Source organism: Pteropus alecto, unplaced genomic scaffold, assembly GCF_000325575.1.
Source record: "Pteropus alecto unplaced genomic scaffold, ASM32557v1 scaffold46, whole genome shotgun sequence".
NCBI classification, from domain to species: domain Eukaryota; kingdom Metazoa; phylum Chordata; class Mammalia; order Chiroptera; family Pteropodidae; genus Pteropus; species Pteropus alecto.
This window is the reverse complement of record NW_006439231.1, coordinates 2794975-2815754: the sequence shown is the minus strand read 5'-3', so window position 1 is coordinate 2815754 and position 20780 is coordinate 2794975. Positions and strand designations below refer to the sequence as shown.

Below are 20780 nucleotides of genomic sequence, written 5' to 3'. Positions count from 1 at the left end.
GTGTCATCTTTCTATAGATTCACTCTGTACTGAAACCTCAAAATCTCAGCAACTGGTTTTTGACTGATACTTGAAAGCTCCTTCAACATGATTGATCTGAATATTAAATAATTTGCTAATGTTGCCACCAAGTAATGAAGAGAGACTTTCAGCTTTGGAATAGCATAAACAAGTTTAAATCCCATTTCTGCCATTTTCTCGCTGAGTAATTTAGGAAAAATTGCCCATTCAGAACCTCCTTAAATCTCTAAAATCAAAATAATACCTATCTTTAAGTTGTTATATATATTAAAGATATATTTATATAATCTTATGAGTGCCTATTACATAGTAGTGCCCAATATAATTACTGTAGTACTAGGTACTTTTATTTGAATAATCTTATTTAGTTTTATAAATTCTGAGCAGAAAAGAGGAAATCAAAGCTCTATTTAATGCCTACTATGAACAGCACATTACTTGAAGACTTAGAGATGATCTCTTTCACAGCTTTGAGAGGTACACATTCTCTTGTCTTTCAAAATAAGAAGAATTAAGTTTAGACAGTTGAAGTGATAGTTCAGTTCTGCACAGTTGTCATTCAAAGCCATTGTGTTTTTGTTATCATTGTGTTTTGTTTGTTTTCTGTTTGTTTTCAGCAAAGGTCTAGAAATACTACATATACCAGTTCAGTTCTCATAAGTTTAGTTAAAATGGTTAGTGCTCAACCAGTAGATATACTTTTACATTCTAGATCAAGAATAAGTTTTATTTGGTTTGTTTTTCTTGCCACTGTAGCCAGTATTTGCCTATTTTTTTTTTTTTTTGGTAGTTCTGTAACATCTCATTGGCTACCTCATCGCTATTTATTAAAAAAGAAAATAGTAATTCCAAGTTTGCTTGGTTGCTTTTGGGAGTATTTGTATTTTATTTTCAAAAGCTTAAAATTCTTCTGTCGATTTTTTTTTTTTGCTTACCAGTAACTATAAAAAATAGACTGTTATTCTTAATTTTGTTTGGAATAGCCATTTAACACATTTTATTTTGTTGAATTAATACAGAAAAATAAGTAAACAAACAACAATCATTGGTTTTAGAAAAGTTGCACACAACTCTTAATTTTACTATGTTTGATCATTTATTCTATGCTTCTAATAAAATAATTCCTATGAATTTTCTTCTACTTTGCAAATATTTCTTATTTTCCTTGTCCATGTCAGGGGTATATATTTTTATAGAATACCAATTAACTAGGGACAGTGGTAATTTTAAATTAATCTTTTAAAAAATCCTTTGGGTTTTATTGTTTTAATTTAAGTTGTGGTATATGTGCACTTTAAATTCTCATATAAGTTGTTCAGAACAATTTAGATTTTCTTCTTTTAATGCAGTATGTGGCTATAGAGTTCATAATTGAATGGACAAATACATTAACATCTTAAAACACAAAATGTTATTTAATCGACAACATCAAGTGGAAAAATATTGATAATCACATATAGAAGTAAGTTTAAAATAAATAATGAATAGTAAGAGGACTTCAAATATTGCTGCTTTATGAAAAATGTAATTAATCATGCACCTTCCTGGGTAGTGAAGATGCTAATAAGATTGTAAGCAATGTCAAGGAAATTCATCATCCAGAAATAACTACATTTGAAACTGCTGCTTTTCAGACCAAAGTTTTAACTCTTCTGTAGAGAATTAGCAATGATAATGAAACATTAATATATGAGCAGTAGAGGTTCCTCATTTTTTATTACAAGTTTTCACTTTATCATGTTAAATGGAATGTCTGTGTACTCTAGCTCTGGCATAATTGAAAGAAGTTAGCAGTGACATCTAAAATTTTAGCATTTTTTTTCCTAATAGATGGGCCATTCATACACTGAGTGACCTTCTTCTTGACCTCCTTCACTGCATTGACCATTCAAATAGATCAACTGTATATATACACACATCTACATCTACATATATATGTATATATTATAATTCTGAAGGCTGGACTTGAGTGTTATAAAAGTTGACTGTTTTTTCTCAAAGCAGAAATTGAAAAAACTAGAAGATCACTGAATCTTTCTAGATATTATTTTTGCTTAGACAATCTTAAAACAAAAATGTGCATTAATAATCCATTCTTTGCTAACATATGAAACTAAAAATATTGAGTTCTTTGCTACAGATAATCCTATTGACTTGTGAAAAGTGCAGGATTAGATAGAAAGTGAGCTAAAAAGTTACCGAAAAGGATTTCACTTATTCCTTGTATAAATTTATTTTTTCTGGAAAGAAAGATAAAGAAAAATCTACAAGGTAGATCTGAAGACATCACAACAAAATGACAGATATTAAAAAAATGACCTTGTATGAGGGGAGAGACATGGGAGATACTATGAGAAAAAATCAGCATTTTTCTAATAGTAGTTCCAAGAGAAGAGAGTAGGAGGAACCAGTAGAAAAAAAGAAACAGTGGTGCCCAATTTTCAAATCAGGTGAATGTCATATATCCTCATTACAACAATTGTTAATGTGTTTCAAGAACTATAATTAAAAATAATCTCAATATTAATCTTTTCATATAGAAACTTTAAAAACCATAACATTAAGAAAAAATGTAAGAGACGTCAGGGAATAAAGACAATCAATAAATACACTATAATTTACAGTGAAATCGGGGTACTCTATAGGACAATCAAAAGTAGATCAACACAAATTTAAAAAAATTGTCGGGAGAAAAAAAATGACATAGATAATAGAGGCTCTGTTTATCCTTCTGGCAACCATATCAAAGTTGTGACAGAAACAAGGAGCAAACAGAAAAGAAAATAGCCTAGGATTTAGATGAACAAGCCATACAACTAGGGAGAAATAAGAAATCACCCTGCGATGGGAGGAGGTAGGACAGAGAGAGGACATGAGGCTCCCCCATCCAGAGTGGCTGAGTGGGACAGAGGCTGAGGCACCAGCAGCAGCAGACATCTCTTAAAAGGGCCATGTCCGTGAGTGAACTTTCACTGTGATGGATCTTCTCACTCTGAGCATCAGTGCTGGGTAGGCTGCACAGGGGACACCAAGGACTTACAGGGGGACACCGAGTTGTCAAGAGTGAGGGCCCAGGCAAGACTCACTCTGTACAGAAGTGACAGTGGTATCCGTTGTTCCTCTGTTGAGCCCTCCTCACTCCCAGTGTGCGGACACAGCGCCGCCATAGCTGAGATATCATCAAACTGGATAACATAGGTCCCAGAGGATTCCCAGAAACTTTGCTTCCCCCAACTTGTTGTCCACCCAAACCACATCTAAGTGTGTACTTGGTGAGTCCAATGCCCCTTGCTGAGCATCGTCAAGACTCACAGTGGTGGTAGCTAGCCTTATCTTCTGGTGTGGTTTCTTGAGGCAACTATAAACACAACATCTGTAGATTGCTTGCTGAATCTTAATAAGTGGCCCTGGAGGGATATGGGCTGGGGCTAAAATTGGCCTGCAGCTGAACCCCTATCAGGACTGTGCCACTGGACATGTACTTCAAAGCCTCACTAATAAGAATGGGAGACTTAAGAGCTTTGCTTAGTACATAGAAACAGACACGAAAAGGCAGCCAAAATGGGCAGATAAAGAGGAAGAAACCATATGAGAGAACAGAATAGAGATCCAAAAATAATGGAGTCAAGGAATCTAACAGATACAGAGTTCAAAACACTGGTTATGAAAATGCTCAATGAACTTAGGGGAAGTGTATATGAATTCAGTGAGAACTTTAACAACAGATAATAAACATAAAAATAGAAATGGAAATTATAAAAGGGAACCGGTCAGAAATGAAGAACCAGTCAGAAATGAATAAACAGAGTGAATAAAAAAGAAGATCAAATGACCTACATAGAGGATGAGAAAGCTAAGGACACTCGATCAGAATGGCAAGAAAAAAGAAGCCAAGACTACAATAATAATTTAGGGAGCCTATGGGACACCATTAAAAGTGAAAATATCCATGTCATAAGGGTACTGAAAAAAAAAAAAAAAACAAGACATTGAAGAGCTATTTGAAGAAATAATGATGGAAAACTTCCCTAACCTAGTGAAGGAAATAGACATAAAACCCCAGGAAGCTCAGAGAGTCCCCAAAACCAGGAACCCAAAGAAGCCCACACCAAGACACATTATAACTAAAATGCCAAAGATTAAATACAAAGAGACAATCTTAAAAGCAGCAAGAGAAAAGCAAGGAGCACTCATAAGACTGGCAGCTGATTTCTCAAAAGAAACTATGCAGGACAGAAGGGTTTGGCAAAAAATATTCAATGTGATGAAAACCCAGGATCTACAACTAAGAATACTTTATTCAGCAAAGCTATCATTTAGAGTTGAGAGACAAATAAAGTACTTCTCAGACAAAAATAAGCTAAGGGAATTTATCAACACCAAGCCAATATTATAGGAAATGTTGGAGGGACTTCTTTAAGAAGATAAAACATGCATCAAAAACAGGAATAAAGAATGATAATAACTACATTCCTATCAACAAGTACCTCAAATGGAAAAAGAATTAAGTGCTCCAACCAAAAGACAGAGAGTGCTGAACGGGTGAGAAAATAAGACCCCTATATGCTGCCTACAAGAGACTCACATCAGATTAAAAGACACACACAGACTAAAAGGAAGGGGATGGAAAAAGATATTGTCTTGATGGACCTAGAGGGTATAGCGCTGAACGAAATGGGTCAGATAGAGAAAGACAAATATCGCATGATTTCACGTACATGAGGAATCTAAAGAACAAAATCAACAACAGCAACAAAAACAGAAATAAACTCATAGATACAGAGAATATTTTGAGTGCTACTAGATGGGAGGGAGGTTAGAAGGGACAAAAAAAGGCAAAGGGATTAAGAGGTACAAATGGGTAGTTGCAGAATAGATATGGAGATGTAGAGTGTAGCATGGGGAAGATGGTTAATAATGTAATAAATATGTAAGAAGGCAGAGGAGTACTAGATTTAGTGGGGTGATCCCTTTGTGAGTTAAGGCAATCTCTGATCTCTGTGCTATAAAACTGAAACTGGAATGTTATTGTATGCCAACTATAATTAAAAAAAAATCTCATTGAATTTTATATGTAAGCAACTAATTGTTTATTACATTTCAATAAAGATGGAAAAATAATTATTGTTAACCTATGGCAAAAAACAGAAATTAGCCACAGTTCCCACCACCATCAAAGAAGAAAGAAGATACAAACATCATTGACACATTATAAAGTTATTAGTATTATTATATTGTAATTACTATAAATAAATACAAGAGACACAATGAAGCATCTGGGTAAAGAGCCATGTATGCATGAGTGCATTATATTTTACTGAGGCATTATTAAAATCCACAAAGGAAATGATAAACAATTTAATAAATGACATTGAGAAAGCAAACATGACCCAGAAACATACTATACAATAAAATAAATTATAAATGAATTAAGGTTCTTTATGTGAAAATCCAAATATAAATTTTGATTAAATTTTTACTTAAAATTTTCTATAAATAGAAATTATAGAAAAGATTGATAATTTTGAACATGTTAAAAATATATATAACAAAGTTTAAAAAACTGAATACAGGTTAATAAAAGATATCTGAATTGGTTAAGTCAATAAAATTACTATATTATGAATACAAATAACAAATTCCATTTTTAAAAAAATGGTTTTAAAATGACTAGGCAATTCATAGAATAAACCCTAGTGCCCAAAATTATATGAAAAATTAAAAAAAATTAAATCAGAAAAATGCAAATGAAAACAAAATGGGGTACATTTAACAATCAGAATTTTAAAAATCTCATTAAGCTAACTATTAGTGCAGGTTTAGGGAAAGTTTTTTGCACTGATTTACATTTTTGAAAGTACATACATTTGTATACTTTGAAATGTGCAAACAGGAGAAAATTTAAAATAGAAGAAATTTAATTATATGTATCTGACTCAACTAAAAGTCCAGACCATAAGTGTAACAAGATACATGTAAAAATTATTTCTAATAGAAAAAGAAGTTGATAAAAATCAAACTTATTCTTCAGTAAAAGAATGGATATACTGTAATATAATAATATAGTAAATATATTCTGTGAGGTTGCTATATAGATATTGTTACAGATTAAATTGTATCCTCTCAAAAGAGGCTGAAGTCCTAAAATCCAATACCTGTGACTGTGATCTTATTTGGAAATATAGTCAGTAAGTTTGGCCCTAATCCAATATGATCGTGTCCTTATAGAAGGGGAAATATCAAGACATTGATATTTGCACAGAGAAAATGCCCTGTGAGAACTGAAGTTGTACTGCCCCAAGCCAAAGGACTACTGGAAGCTAGGAGAGGGGCCATGAACAGACCCTTCCCTAGTGCCTTTGGAGAGAGCATGGCCCTGTCAACACCTTCGTCTTGGAATTCTAAGTTTCAGACCCATTAGACGATAAATTTCTGGTGTTTAAGCCATTACTTTGTGGTACTTTACTACGTCAGGCTCAACAAAGTAATACAGATATGACCATAGATAAGACTAAAAAGCAATTAAAAAGCAAGATGCTAGAATGTACAACATCAAGAGTGAATCCTGAGGTAAACTATGGACTTTGGGTGATTATGGTGTACCATTGTAGGTTCATAAGTTATAAATAAAGTACCACTCTGGTGAGAGAAGTTGATAATAGAAGAAGCTATGCATGGGTCGGGGCCATATATGGGAAATCTCTGTATCTTCATATCAATTTTGCTTTGAATCTAAAATTGCTCTTAAAATATAAAGGTTTTTAAAAAGCATTATGAATAAAAAGTCATGGTATATAAAATTTTAAAGTACTCTGTATTTTTTAAATTAATATCTACAATAACAGTTGCTGCAAAACTACAAAAATACACATGTAAACAATACAAATACACATGAGAATCATGGTTTCTTCTAGGAAGAGTGTGAGGGAGAAGGAATGGGAGTCAGAATTTAACTATATAAATTTTAGTGTCTTTTTTTAGAAATTGAAAGAGAATTTAAGCAGATGGGGGAAAGTGTTTCTGTGTTTCAGTCTATTGGTAAGTACATTGTATCATTTTATGTATATGTTTGCTTCTTTGAATTCTTTCACCATTACAAATTACTGCAGTTGAAAGTGAAATACAGAGCACTAACATTACTATGCATTTTAGTGTGCAGTACACCCAGACCATTTACCAGTACTACATGTGCAAAGCCATTGTGACCATTACCCGGAGGAACAGATATTTAAACTAATGTAGAAATCTAGTCATCATTTGTTTTATTTGCACATTCAAAATAGAATGGAAAATGTGTAATCATGTGAAATATTAGAAATAACATATTTTCTCCTAATTATGATTCATCAAATCATTAAATTTGGAGATAATGATTAAAATACTTGTCCAGTGTTTGAATTAAAAGTGAAAGTGACACATTAACAAATCAGTCTATTTTTCTCAACAGAATGAAGTCACCTACATATTGATTGTTCCATTGAATTTCCTAAACAGTTAATTTGATTACTTTCTAATCTCAGAACTGAATATAATACTCTATAAGAACCTCAAAATAATTGTAGCAAAGAATTCATCAGCACAAATCTTGTTTTTTAACTTCTCTCTCCTGTCTTAAAATGAAACACAAGTAGTGCTTTGCCTCTTTAAGTATAACTTTATACAGTCTCAAAAGAGTATTCATGCATGAGAGAAAACGCCTTTCTCATTTTGACTAATGCCCGAAGCATGAACAGTGAAACCTTATTCCTCACCGCAGACCTTCTAAAGATACTTCAAAGACTTGCAAAGCACCCTAGAAAGCTGTTCAGAGTAGCCATCTTTCCCTGAGAAAGCCCAGCCAACAAACCAGGTGGCTTCAATCACTTTAGTAGTGTAGCCTCTTTCTGTGAGATATTTTGCATCATATACATTGACTATTAAAAAGACAATAGTAGCTTTAAAGATAATTTATTTTAAAGAATAATTAAAGAAAAGGAAAAACCTATTTCTCTTTACAATATGTAAGTATCTTCAGATTAACATCTTTTATTTTCTATAAAAAATAATTTTGGACAAAATTCTGAAAAATATACCATTCTATTACATTTTAATTATACTTTACAATCCCAAATACCTACCAAAATAAACACTTTCATTTTTGCTAGCCATTAATTATAGCAGCCTCTAGATGTATTTAGAGTTAGTAAAAAAAGTATATTTAAGAAATACAATTACGGCACCTACATATCATATTCAAATGGAAGGACACTATTATAACAACTGAATTCATAGTTAAGAAACAATTAAACAGTATAAATAAGAATCAAATAAAATATATCCCTGAGCAGGGCAAAACTATTTTGTTAAAAGTACTATTAAAACTATGGCAACTTTTCATAGGTACAGTTAAGAGCTCTTAACACTACATTTTTTCCCTATATATACTAGCATTAACATAGCAAGATTTCTGGAATAAGCAAAGCAGGCCTGACATTGTGGTCAGATACATATAAATAAGCTATGTCAGATATTTATGACTGTGTTGAGTTGCTAATTAAGAGGAAGGATGAATGTGACCAGTAATGGCAAGGATCTGTGAAAACCTGCTGGAGGAAGCAGGCATAGCATATTCAGAAAACTGTCTGCTGTAAGAAAAATCCTTTTATGCTCTGTAGATTTTATTCCCTGTAAATTTCCAAGTCACATTATTTATTTTTAATTTAATGAAATTTCCCAGCTTTTTGAAGCATGGTTGACAGATAAAAGTTATATGCGTTTAAGGTGTACAACATGATGTTTTGATTTACTTATACATTGTAAATGATCACCACAATCAAGCTAATTAACATATCCATCACAAAGTCACATTATTTTGATAGTTAAAGCTCATGTTTCATTTCTTTAAAATAGCTTTATTTTAAAGTAATAAAGTAAAGTGAAGGTGAGGTTTAATTAGGTAGGCAAATCTATCCAGTGAAATATTTTAGAATCATTGGGATAACAGACTACAGAGAGAAAAACTAAATAAATTCTACTGAAAAGTTCCATGTGCTTTCAGCTTTTATGCAAAATGCTGTTAATCATATCTCTGTATTTTACTGGTAAGTTTTTTTAACCAGTTCAGTGATTACTACTTAGTGTGGCATAAGTTAAAATTTATAATCTACTTTTGTATAGTTCTTTAAACAAAGAGAGATTAATACATATTTTCCACATGAGATATATAACTTTTATAACATCGAGTAGATTAATGTGCTTATTCTTAAGTGAAAATATAATTCATATAAAAACTTTTTTAAATGCCAACATATATCGGAAAACATACTGTAGTATTCTTCATTAATTTATACGTACACACAAACACACAGACACCCACAGGCACAAGGCAGGGAAGGAGGTAGTTCTTCTCAGTAAATTTGTGATAGAGACAGATCATTGTTTAAAACAAAGTATATTAGCTAGCTCAGCCAAAATACAAAATAAAACAAAACGAATGATAAATATTCCATGGCTGTGGGAACTCATACATTGAAAATCAGGCACTAAAGTTTTAATGTTTACGCATTGACTTAAAACAATAATGTCATGTTCCTTGAATGCAAGCAAAGAAACATGAATAATGTTTTCAAATTTAAAAGGAGTTAGTTGCCCAGAAATGAGGAGAAAATTAGAGTGTTCAAAATATTCATAACTAAAAACAGTTTTTGCACATATTTTTTGTATTCTAATTAACATCAATATATTTTTGGTAAAATAACAATCTCATCAAAGAAGAAAAAATTCCCTCTAAAAAAAAGAAAATTATGCTGAGTTGATCATTGTTTTTCCCATGTTTTCCATTTTCACTGAGTAACAGTTTCTAGGAACTTCTTTCCCCAGTCTTTGCCCATATAAACAATGGTTCTAGTATCTTAGAAAAATTTAAAGAAGAAAGTTTGTGGTAATAAATGAACATAATTTTTAGAACTGCATGGCAAAAAAAAATATTTCTTTTCAAATGCTTTGCCATTCGTTAGAGTTAAATGCATACAAGTTTGCAATATTATATTCTGTGGCTAATTATTTTTTGATACTTATAAGCTATTTTTTTTTCTAATTTTACTGTATGAGCACAAATGAAAAATTCTACTTGCTTAAAAATTCTAATTAAAATAGTGGGGAAAGATAATATGTTCTTAAGTTGTTTTGTATAGTTATACTGAAAAATTGATAGAATAAAAATCTGCACAAATAACTACATATTATGTTGAACAATGAGATTTATAAACATGTTTGCACAATCTGTTATCTACCTTTCTCTCCAAAATATGTGAAAATAAGTTAATGTTAAGATTTTTAATTTTCTACCAACTCATTAGGTCAATGAAACTACCTTAGAAAAACACCAAATTTTTTAAAAATAAAAATTGAAAAAAATATTTATTAAATATTTATTAAACTTATTGAAATGATAATACCTAAATTCAGATTAATGTGAGCAGTATATTTACATCACAAAATCAGAATGTTTTTTTCTGGTTCCATCAAATTCTAAAACATTAGATTTTAGATTCTGCAAACAGACAAGTGCATAAGATGTTGGATTTTCAAAGCAAAATTTGGCCAAAGTGATGAAATTTTTTGAGAATTGTGAACATTTTGAACTAAAATTTACATGTAGAGAAAGAGAGAATGAAAGAAGGATAGAACATAATGATTTGATCAGTGGTCAGGCAATCAAATCATTGCTTTCTCTATCAAGCTAATTTTGGTCATATAATTGTGACTTCACTTGATGTGAACAAGGCTAAGCTCTGGTGGCAATAGCAATTGTGGGTAGTCATTTAAGTAAAGGTCACTGGGTTGCTAATCATTGTTCATATTTCCTGAGCACTTGCTTACTTATGAAATATTTCAAAAACATTTTTAATCTTATATATTTGATTGTAAAAGAAATGGCAGCAACGAAATGGCTAGCAAGAAATTATATTTTATCATTATAGAAAAAGATTAAAATGTTAATAATGGCCCAAAAGGAAAATATTATACAATCATTCATATGTATTGAAAGAACTGGATATTGAACACTAAGAAAAATTCTGACGGACAAAGAGCAAATTCTGCAACATATAAAAAGTATTGGTCTTATGCAATGTTCAATGGACCCTCAGCAAATATGGAAGAAAAGTACTTTATAAAATGGAAAACCCTTTTTAGAAGTTCAGATCCATGTCAGATGCCCACTAGATAAACGTTAATGCAGGAAAGGCTAGGACTTACTCTATTTAAAGGCCAAGGTTGGTAAAAATCTACACATCTTTGTTTATGAACTGAATTTAAAAAGATCTTTTCCTCCTCTTCAAAATTATGTACTTTCAGCTTTTATGCAATATCAGATCTCAGAGCCATTCACAAGAGCATTATTTTTTCCTACTTAACTGGATGGTAAAGGCTGCCAAAAGGAAAGTTAGAAGAGAAAGCCTTGTTAAAAGGAAAACTATGAATCAGTATGAATGACTACTATGCAAATTTGCCTGAAAATAGGGGCAATCAGAATGAATGCCTGAACAGCACTCTGCCAGCAGGATACTGAAAGAAAGGAGACCTCTCAGAAGACAGTAGAAGAAATTTCTATACCAGAGGCAAATCTCACAGCATTAATTTTTGTGGTTCTATTTCTGAATCCTTCTTTACCCTGTTTTTCAATTTTCTTTTCCCTCACGGGAATGGAAGAAAAGAGAATAGTAGCATAAAATATCCTATGATTCTGAACATGCTATGGAAGTTGTTCTGTTTTCCCCAATTTGTTAGACTAATGAAAAGGAAAAACGTATGCTTCATTTTAGAATCATTGATGAAATGTTAATGCTGATCAGTGTGTCACAAGAAAACTGTATTTTTAACTAATCACGTATGCCGCGTAATTTATTAAGAGAGAGCTTGAGGGAACCAAGTAATTAATGGGTCTTGGAAATGTTTGATTAAAATTTTAATCAACATAAAAGGTGCAAAAAAACAATTATTTTAGTCTAATCTGATTCTATCAAAGTATTACAGCTATGAGAGGAAAAAGAATATAAAATAAACATACACAAACCCATCCAAACCACTATTAGTTGACTTATAATATGTTAATTATCCACTTTCTCAAGCTCGCTTAGTAATTAAAGAAAAATTTCTATCCATTTCAAGCCATGGAAGCATGTTAATATACATGAAGTCATTACTTTCTTCCTTTCAATCTGATTAAACTGCTCAGTACCTGAAAATGCATAACCCTTAGAGTTTATTTGCTATCTCGTTGCACCAATAAAAATCATATACATTATAAATATCATTGTTTTATTAATGTATAATGTAAATCAGTATAATCAACAAAGGATAGATAAAAAGAAATAATAACCTTAGACTCAACCTCCAGAATACACTAATATTATTATATTTTCAAGATCAACAGCCATATAGAGTGAATACATAACAAAGTATATTTAAATGTTATATATAATATTCAGGCATGTGAAATATAGTATTATTCATCTTCGCAGATAGAAAAAAACAAGAAGCTTCTTCTGGTGTTTATGGCAACTTTTTCAAACAATTTGTAGTTATTCGACATCAGGAATTAGTTACTTAGTTAAAGTTAAAGGTTGCATGTGTATGTGTGCATGCGTGCGTGCGTGTGTGCATGCGTGCATGCGAGCGCATAGTGTTTATGTGCTTGTGTTTATGTGCTTGAGGTGAAAAGAGATAGAAAGTTAGTTTATACCACAGTGATTTTTGTTATAGATAGTACTTTTCATGATTTTGTTCTCAGGTTTTATATGTAATAATTTCAAAATAAATATACTGTGAGAAATCAATGCGTTATCATTGCCATATATTCTGCATGTAATAAAATATCCACCAACACTGGAAATAAACATAAGCATTAACTATAAATCTCCACATGATCAGTACGCTTTCATTTATTTATTATAAATATCTTCACAGTGCTATACCATATCACCAATTTTAACATTTTGAGATTTGTTTTCACTTACTACCAAACCAAGAATTACCAACAAGAGATGTACTTCAAATCTGTAACTAGTGATCAAGGCTAAATAAAGTTAAGACTAAAATCTCGAATTATTTGTGATGAAAATTTTAAGTGGAGAACAGAACTTGTCTCCACTAGTGATTTATCATTATATTTCTACTAAGCTAACAGTTTTGTTGTTTTGTTTTTAAGTTTGTTGTTTGTACATTTGTTTTTATGTAGTTTCTTTATAGGTATTAAAACTGTATCACTGTAAATCAAAGATATTTACACAGAAAAGTTTTACTGTTGTAAATCTAAATATATAATATTACCATTCTTTCAAAGAACTTCTAACTTTCTCTAACATGTTTTAGATACATAGGGTTACTGAAAATATAGCAAGTAAATTAATGCTTCCTTGGCATCATCTTGTGTTATTTGAAACAGTATTTACTTTACTATCTTCTTCAGATAAAAATTCTATTAGAATATATTACAAAAGATCAGATTAATAGAAGAGATGGAAAAGAAAGGTTGTTAATCAAACTATCTAGCCTATAAAGCTATGCCATGACTTTCATAAAAGATATATAAACTTTACAACATCAGATGACACAAAATTTCATTGACAGTTACAAAATGTTGTGTATTTAAAAACATTATGAATCCAGTGAGCTAAATTTCTTAAACTTTGAAACATGGACATGAAAATATTATGAAATATAAGGAGAAACACAATGAGAGCAAAAGCTGATGAGGATATATCATCATAAATGAAACTCAGGTCAGGTCTGCAAAGATACAGTGATAGAATATAATAGATATTGAATAATCATGTAGTTTATCGAGTAAAACATGCCTTCTCCTGGAGGAATAAAGTATATACACACAAAAGATGATGGAGAGATAGGTATAGATGATGATACATGATAGATGATAGATAGATAGATAGATAGATAGATAGATAGATAGATAGATAGATGATGATAGATAGTTAAATAGATGATAGTAAAATTCATACATATTCATATATAGAACAGGGCTATTGGAGAATTTGGTCATTTGCATATTAATAATAAATCATCTCTGTTGATTTCTGAATTAACTTTTGAGAACTGATGTAGCATACTAGTTAATGTAATGCTTCTGTAGAAAAATTTCCTGAGTTTAAATTCTGATTTCTCTATTTACTAGTTGTATGGAAGGAACTTCGGTTTTTTATGTCAATTTCCCCCTCAGTAAAAGAGGAATGGTGAAAATGATAATGAAATGAAATGCTCATTAATGCTCAGAGCAGTTCCAGGTATTTTGTAAGCACACCAGATGTTTTCTGTTTTATAGACTACCAATTGCTGTAAAGAAACAGCCCCCAAATTTGGTGGCTTAGAACTCTAAGAGGAATTTACTATTTCTCAGAATTCTAAGCATTAGCTGGGTGATTCTTCTGCTGGTCTTGACTGGCTTTACTCAGGTGACTGCTTTCATCTCACAGAACTACTGGGCACTAGGCTTGTCCCAGAGAGCCTCATTCCCAAATCGAGGGCTTCATATGGGAAAGTTTTGACCTTCCCTCTCCAGGTGCTCTCTCATCCTCCAGAAGGCTAGACCAGGCTCTCTCAGAGCATGATGTTCTCAGCATTCTGAGAAGGTGGGAGAGGAAGCTGCAGGTCTTTAGAGGCCTTGACTACAGAATTTACACATTACTTCTTCTGAATCTATCAGTCAAGAAAAATAACAAACCAGCCCAGATTCAGGGTTGGAGAAATAGATTCTATCTCTTGATGGAAGAAGCTTTAAAAATTTATGGTCATGTTATTATGCCCTACTATAGCCATTATCTTTATTCTGAAGACTGGCAGTTTAAACAGAAATCTCTATACCTGCACATGGAAAGAATAAAACAATCTTTTTACCCAGGTCTCTAAAATATTTATGATAATAAATACAATATTGAGAATATGAAACTATACCAAATAGCCATGTTCCATAAGAAAATATATATTTTTTAATATTTTCCCAAGAGGTCAGTATACAGAGGTAATATCATTCAATATTTTTATTAGTAAAGTTGTAACTGATGTTTACCCCAGTATCTAACACAAGTCATATTGTAAAAGCAAACATACACATATAATTCATATTTGCAACTAAACTGTACTTTATTGATATAGTGGTAATACTTGTTTTTAAATGATAAGATCTCTCTGTTACTTACATTATAATGTGCTCTTAACGTGTGTGATGCACATTTGTTCATTCTACAGCCCTGATAAAGCCACTGAAGAGCCATTCAACACCGATGATTCTTCACTTGAGTATTTAATAGTGACATTCACAAAATGAAACTTTATGAAATCAATCTCTTATAACCTTATTAGGTATGGAATTCATGGTAATGGTCATATTAGTAAAGTAAATCCTTTTGTCTAAACTGAATTTTAGTTATTTAATATGTCACAGTCATGAGTTTGAAATGATTCTACGAAACTTGTAAGATATATCACTTCTATTAATAAAGAATCTTTGAAGTAATAGGAACCTTTTTAAATCAGTATTTGCACCATTAGAATGAAAGAACACCAAAGAAATCGATAAGGTTAAATGCAAAGAGCACTGGAGAGATTCCAGACACCTGCATAGCAGCACTGGACCTTCCAATGATTGAGTAGCCTTTGAGAAGTATTTCATTTTCTGCTGTCCTCGTTTAATTATAAATCTATTCAGATGTTGTCAAAAAGTTATAGTCTGCAATGTAAATCATATACAAATCTTTATGAAATTTTTCTATGGTCATTTAGTTATTTATTTTGCACAAATTTATTTCTCTTGGTATAGGTATAAATATGTTTGAGATTTAATATTTGCAAGAAAGGATGCTTATGTGTGCAGAGATCCTAAGAATAAAAGAGCTATAGTCAAAATTTGTAAATGTAGACATTATAAGTGATTTTATCAAATTAGCGAAAAATGTTTCTTGATTCTCGAATTATAATTTGAGATCTACCTATGAATTTCTTTTTTCACTATTGAGGTTAAGCAAATGATTTATTTGTTATTCCTGTTTGTTTTGCTACACTTAAAAGCTCATACCCATTAAGACTATAACAATATAAAATATAATTTTACTTAGAGCCCTCATAAGGCTTTGCTTTTCACCCATTCTAATATCAAAAAAAATAATAATAATAAAATTGCAGACTATAATGCAAAATATGAAACTCCAGGCATATACTAAATAAATTAATAACTTTTTATAAATGTACATTATAGGATTTCTGCAAATGTGCACTGATTGGGACTAAATTTCATTCACTACAAATAATTAAGTTTCAAAACTCATCAGCATTTCCATATGTAGATTATTTTCCATAAAAATATTTTTTTCTATTCAGAACCAATTTTAAATGACTGGCATGCCTATACATTAATAAATAAAAAGAAGACAATATGTAAAATCTACTTCCAGGAACTGATAAAGGAACACAAAGGACAAGCAGAAACTTTTATTTTAAGACAATCAATTAACCTAACCTAAACAGATAATAATTTATACAATGTTACAAACAAATGAAAAAACAAAAACTGTGATAGTTTTACCTAACAATGATTTTGATGTAACAACTTATGAAATAATTAAATAGTAAGACTGACTAATGTGTACATGATGAAATACCACAGTATTTTAAGAAGAAATCATGAAAGATTATTATTATTTAAAATGTAGACATTATGACTAAGGAAAAATGTTAGCTAAACAGTAAGTAAGAAATAGTATTAGAATTTAGAGGACATGAGTTTTCTATTAATAAAATGACAACATTTAAAAAAAGAATTCCTGATTTTGAAAGTCAGTAACCTTTAAATGAATTACATTCATTTATTTTTTACTCACTTAAAAATATTTAAGAACACCTATATGTTAGAAGCATACTTGCCAGTGAGAATTCAGTCATGAATAAAACAGTCATAATCTCTGCCTTCAAGGAGTTTATATAGTGGGAGAGATAACTAAGAAAGCAAATTATGACACACTTGTCTGAGAATGATGAAAGTTCCAGAACACTAATGTAAGTCACCTATCTCAGATTTGATGGTTCAAGGACAGCTTTCTAAAAGAAGTCATATTAGCTGGAAAATAAAGATTTAGAGGCAGTAACAAAAAGTAGAACTAATAAGGGAGTAGGGGATATCTTCCATGTAGGATCCCATGCCATCAGTCCAAGTAGGGTCCCATTACATCAGACATTTTTTAAATGTGAGATCAGCAAATGATTTGAGAATTAAGAAGAGGCAGCTATTTTGCTTGATACAACAGCATAGTACAACTTGGAATTTGCTAAGAAAAATATCTATTTGTAAAAAGATACAATTCTAGAATTTGGTTCATTCATTAATTCACTCATTCTTCCAACAGATCATTATCAAGTACTTTCTACATGCAGGTGTATTTCTTGGTAACAAATTATAGTATCATTCTTGCACTTATGAAACTTACATTTTCAAGGTAAGTTCAAAAAATAAACTAAGTGAAGTATATAATGTTAGAGAGCGATATGTGATATGTGCTGTGGAAAATAAAACTGATAAATAGGACAGAAAAGGCCTTGGTGAGACGCAGGTTTTGTGGGTTTTTTTTGGTGTGTGTGTGTGTGTGTGTGTGTGTGCACATGAACAAGCATATGCACATAATTTTAAATAAGATGTTCAGGAAATACTTCTGAAAATACATGGAGCAAAAGGAATTTATGATGCCAAAGTAGAAAGACATATGGATATTTTGGGGGAGATGATTCTAGGCAGAAGTAACAGCAAGTATTAAAATCCTGGGACTGGTGCCTACCTGAAAAGTCAATGATTAGCTAGGAAGGAAGTAAACCTGGCAAAGGAATGAATCAAAGTATTAGGAGATGAAGTCAGCCAAAGAAGGAATAAAGGTCCAGATCCTGTAGGTCTGTATTTTTAACTCTGAGCAAGATGGGTAGTCATTTGAGAGTTTTGATCAGGAACATGATATCATTTGAAATATTTTTAAAAGACCTGTGGTGGCTATGTTGAAAATAAACTGTAGAGGTCCAAAACAGAAAACAAGATAATTAATTAGGAGATAATTAAAATAATTTAGTTATGAAAACAATGGTGGTTTTGATCAAAAGGTTAGTAATACAATAGATGAGAAGCAAGTGAATTACATAGCCACATTTAGGCATACAATGGTTAGAATTTATCAATGATTGGATGTGGCATATGAGGAGAGAAAAGCATGAAAAAGGACTCTAAGATTATAGCAACACTCAAACATTGGTAATATCTGTCTGTAAACATAGACTCTATGTCCAGATTGCTTCTTTTCCTTAAGATTTTATGGGCCAACAGTCCTATTACTAACATCAGATACTTAGGATGGAGGCATCCCTTCTGAAGCATTTTCCTTTCCTTCTATGCAAGTCACCCCAGTGCATTTAAGCATATAGCTGCCCACATGAATTTCCTACATCTTTCTCACAGGCAACAGAAAGCATGAATGAGACACCCAAAAAGTAAAAGCTCCTTACTGACCAACGACACAAACTAGTTGTTAAAAATAAATATAAAAGAGATGGCAGTAAAGCAGAGTGAAACTTGACTCTCTAGTTTCTTCCCCAATGGACCACACCCATAACGAACCAAAATATAAAGAGATTAATTTGTCTTCTACTCAGTGAGATGAGGAAGAGGAAGAAGATAGGATGCTACTCAGTCAGAACAATGTATATGAAGTTCAGAAAGCAAGATAATTTGCATGCTCAGAGAGTAAAGCAGTCATTATGATGATTACATAGTCTTTTTGATTGAACTGGCCTTTTGACTTGCTTCAGTCAGTAGAAAGCAACAAATGTGATGGCATGCTATTTGTCTTGGAAAACTGACTTCAATGAAGAAATAGACAGGGCAGTGTGCTATAAATTGAAAGGTAATATGGAGTAAAAGAAAGCCCAGTTACCCCAACCAAAGCCATCTTATATAAACCAATCTGCTGCTCTTCATAAGAATAGGATTGTCCAGCCACAATGAAGAGTCACTGTGGTAAGTATAATAATGGTTCTCCAAAGCTGGTCATTATCCTAACCTGTGGAAATTCAGAATATATTATACTACATGCCAAAAGGGAATTAGAATTAATGTTAATGTTGCTATGTAACATTAGATAAGAAGATTATCCAGGGTTATCTGAGTGGGTCCAATGTAATCATAAGAGTACATAAAAGGAAGAAGAGGAGGTCAGGGTAAGGAAATGAAAAAAAGACTTTAATTACCATTACTGGTTTTGAAGTCAGAGGGAGGTCACCACAAGCTAAAGAAATTAGGGATTCTCTAGAAGTTAGAAAGACAAACCAATTCTTTTCTAGAGCCTCCAAAAGGAACATAACACTATGGATACCTTGAATTTAGCTAAATAAGACATTTAAACTTCTGACTTACAGAACTTTATGATAACAAACTTATGTTGTTTATGCCACTATGTTTGTGGTAATTTGTTACAACAGCTATAGGAAACTAAAACAATCACCTACACAATCTGCACCTAACTGTATATTGGATGAGTGAGCAAGTTGAGACAAGAAGAAACACCTGGCAGATATATAGACTCATGAGCAAAAATAAATGGTTATTGTTTTAGGTCACTGAGTTTTAGGGTGGTTTCCTATATAGAACATAGCAAAGCATGCTTGTGGACTGAAATGTCATAATTTTTTTAAGTAAGAAGAGAAAAGCTCTAGGACAGACTTTTGAAGAGTAAAAATGTACAAATTGATGGAAAAAATAAAATAAAAATAGCCAAGCATAAAAATAGCCAAGGAAGATTTTTTTTTTTTTTAAAATAGGGTTGGGTATTCCAGGAGCAAAAGAATTTGAATCATAAGAACACTCAAAATACTAATAGACAACCTTTCAAAAAACATTTATGGATCAGAACCAAGAATACTGCACATGGCAAAAACAAATAAACAAACAAAGAAACAAACAAACAAAATTCTAATCCTCAAATCCATTCCATCTATCCTTTACTCTGCCACAGATTTAGAGTTTTAATGAGATCGAATCTATATCTGGGTCCTTGGGGAGGGCATTGGGGAGGAACATGGGGAGGGCCATATGGAAGTCCTTGGAGAACGAGCCAGCTGGTCCATTTCCAACCCCTCAGCAGATGGATGCATTCAGTGGTATGTAATCCATTAAATTAGCCTTTGTGAGTGAAATCTAGGACTTTTAGTTGATGTGTTATGCATATATGGAGTCTGAAATTATGACAGCTATTTTGCCACCATGGGAGAATTCCACCTTGAGTCAAAGCCGACCCAGTAGAGGGTCAAGATGTACAAATCTCAGATAAATGAAGCCAGATCCATGATCAAATTGTTCCTGAAACTGGCACTTTTCAATGATAAAATATATTCCTTGCATTGTTTAAGTACATTCTCTTTGGATTTATGTTACTTGCAGTTTCTTGACTACTGTAGAGTCAGACAACTGTGAGATTAAATGTATAGTTTGTTAACTGTGTGTAAAATAGTGATACAATTTACATTCAGCAATGACTTGGTATAAGAAGTAAATAAGATAATGAGTAATCCTTTCTATTGTTTGTATTTTTAAAAATATTATGTAGTCTATGGCCATGACACCCTGAACACATCCGATCTCATCTGATCTTGAAAGCTAAGCAGAGTCAGGCCTGGTTAGTACTTGGATGGGAAACCACCTAGGAATGCCAGGTGTTATAAGCGATTAAAATTATATA

The 20780-nt window shown here is 31.8% G+C and overlaps 1 protein-coding gene and 1 pseudogene across 1 annotated transcript in view; one reads left to right on the top strand and one right to left on the bottom strand.

Annotated features, from left to right (window-relative positions):
• Positions 1–20780, bottom strand: part of EPHA5 (EPH receptor A5) — a 157165-nt gene that overhangs the window by 119376 nt on the left and 17009 nt on the right. The window lies entirely within an intron of this gene.
• On the top strand, positions 20648–20766 carry LOC112483536 (annotated as a pseudogene).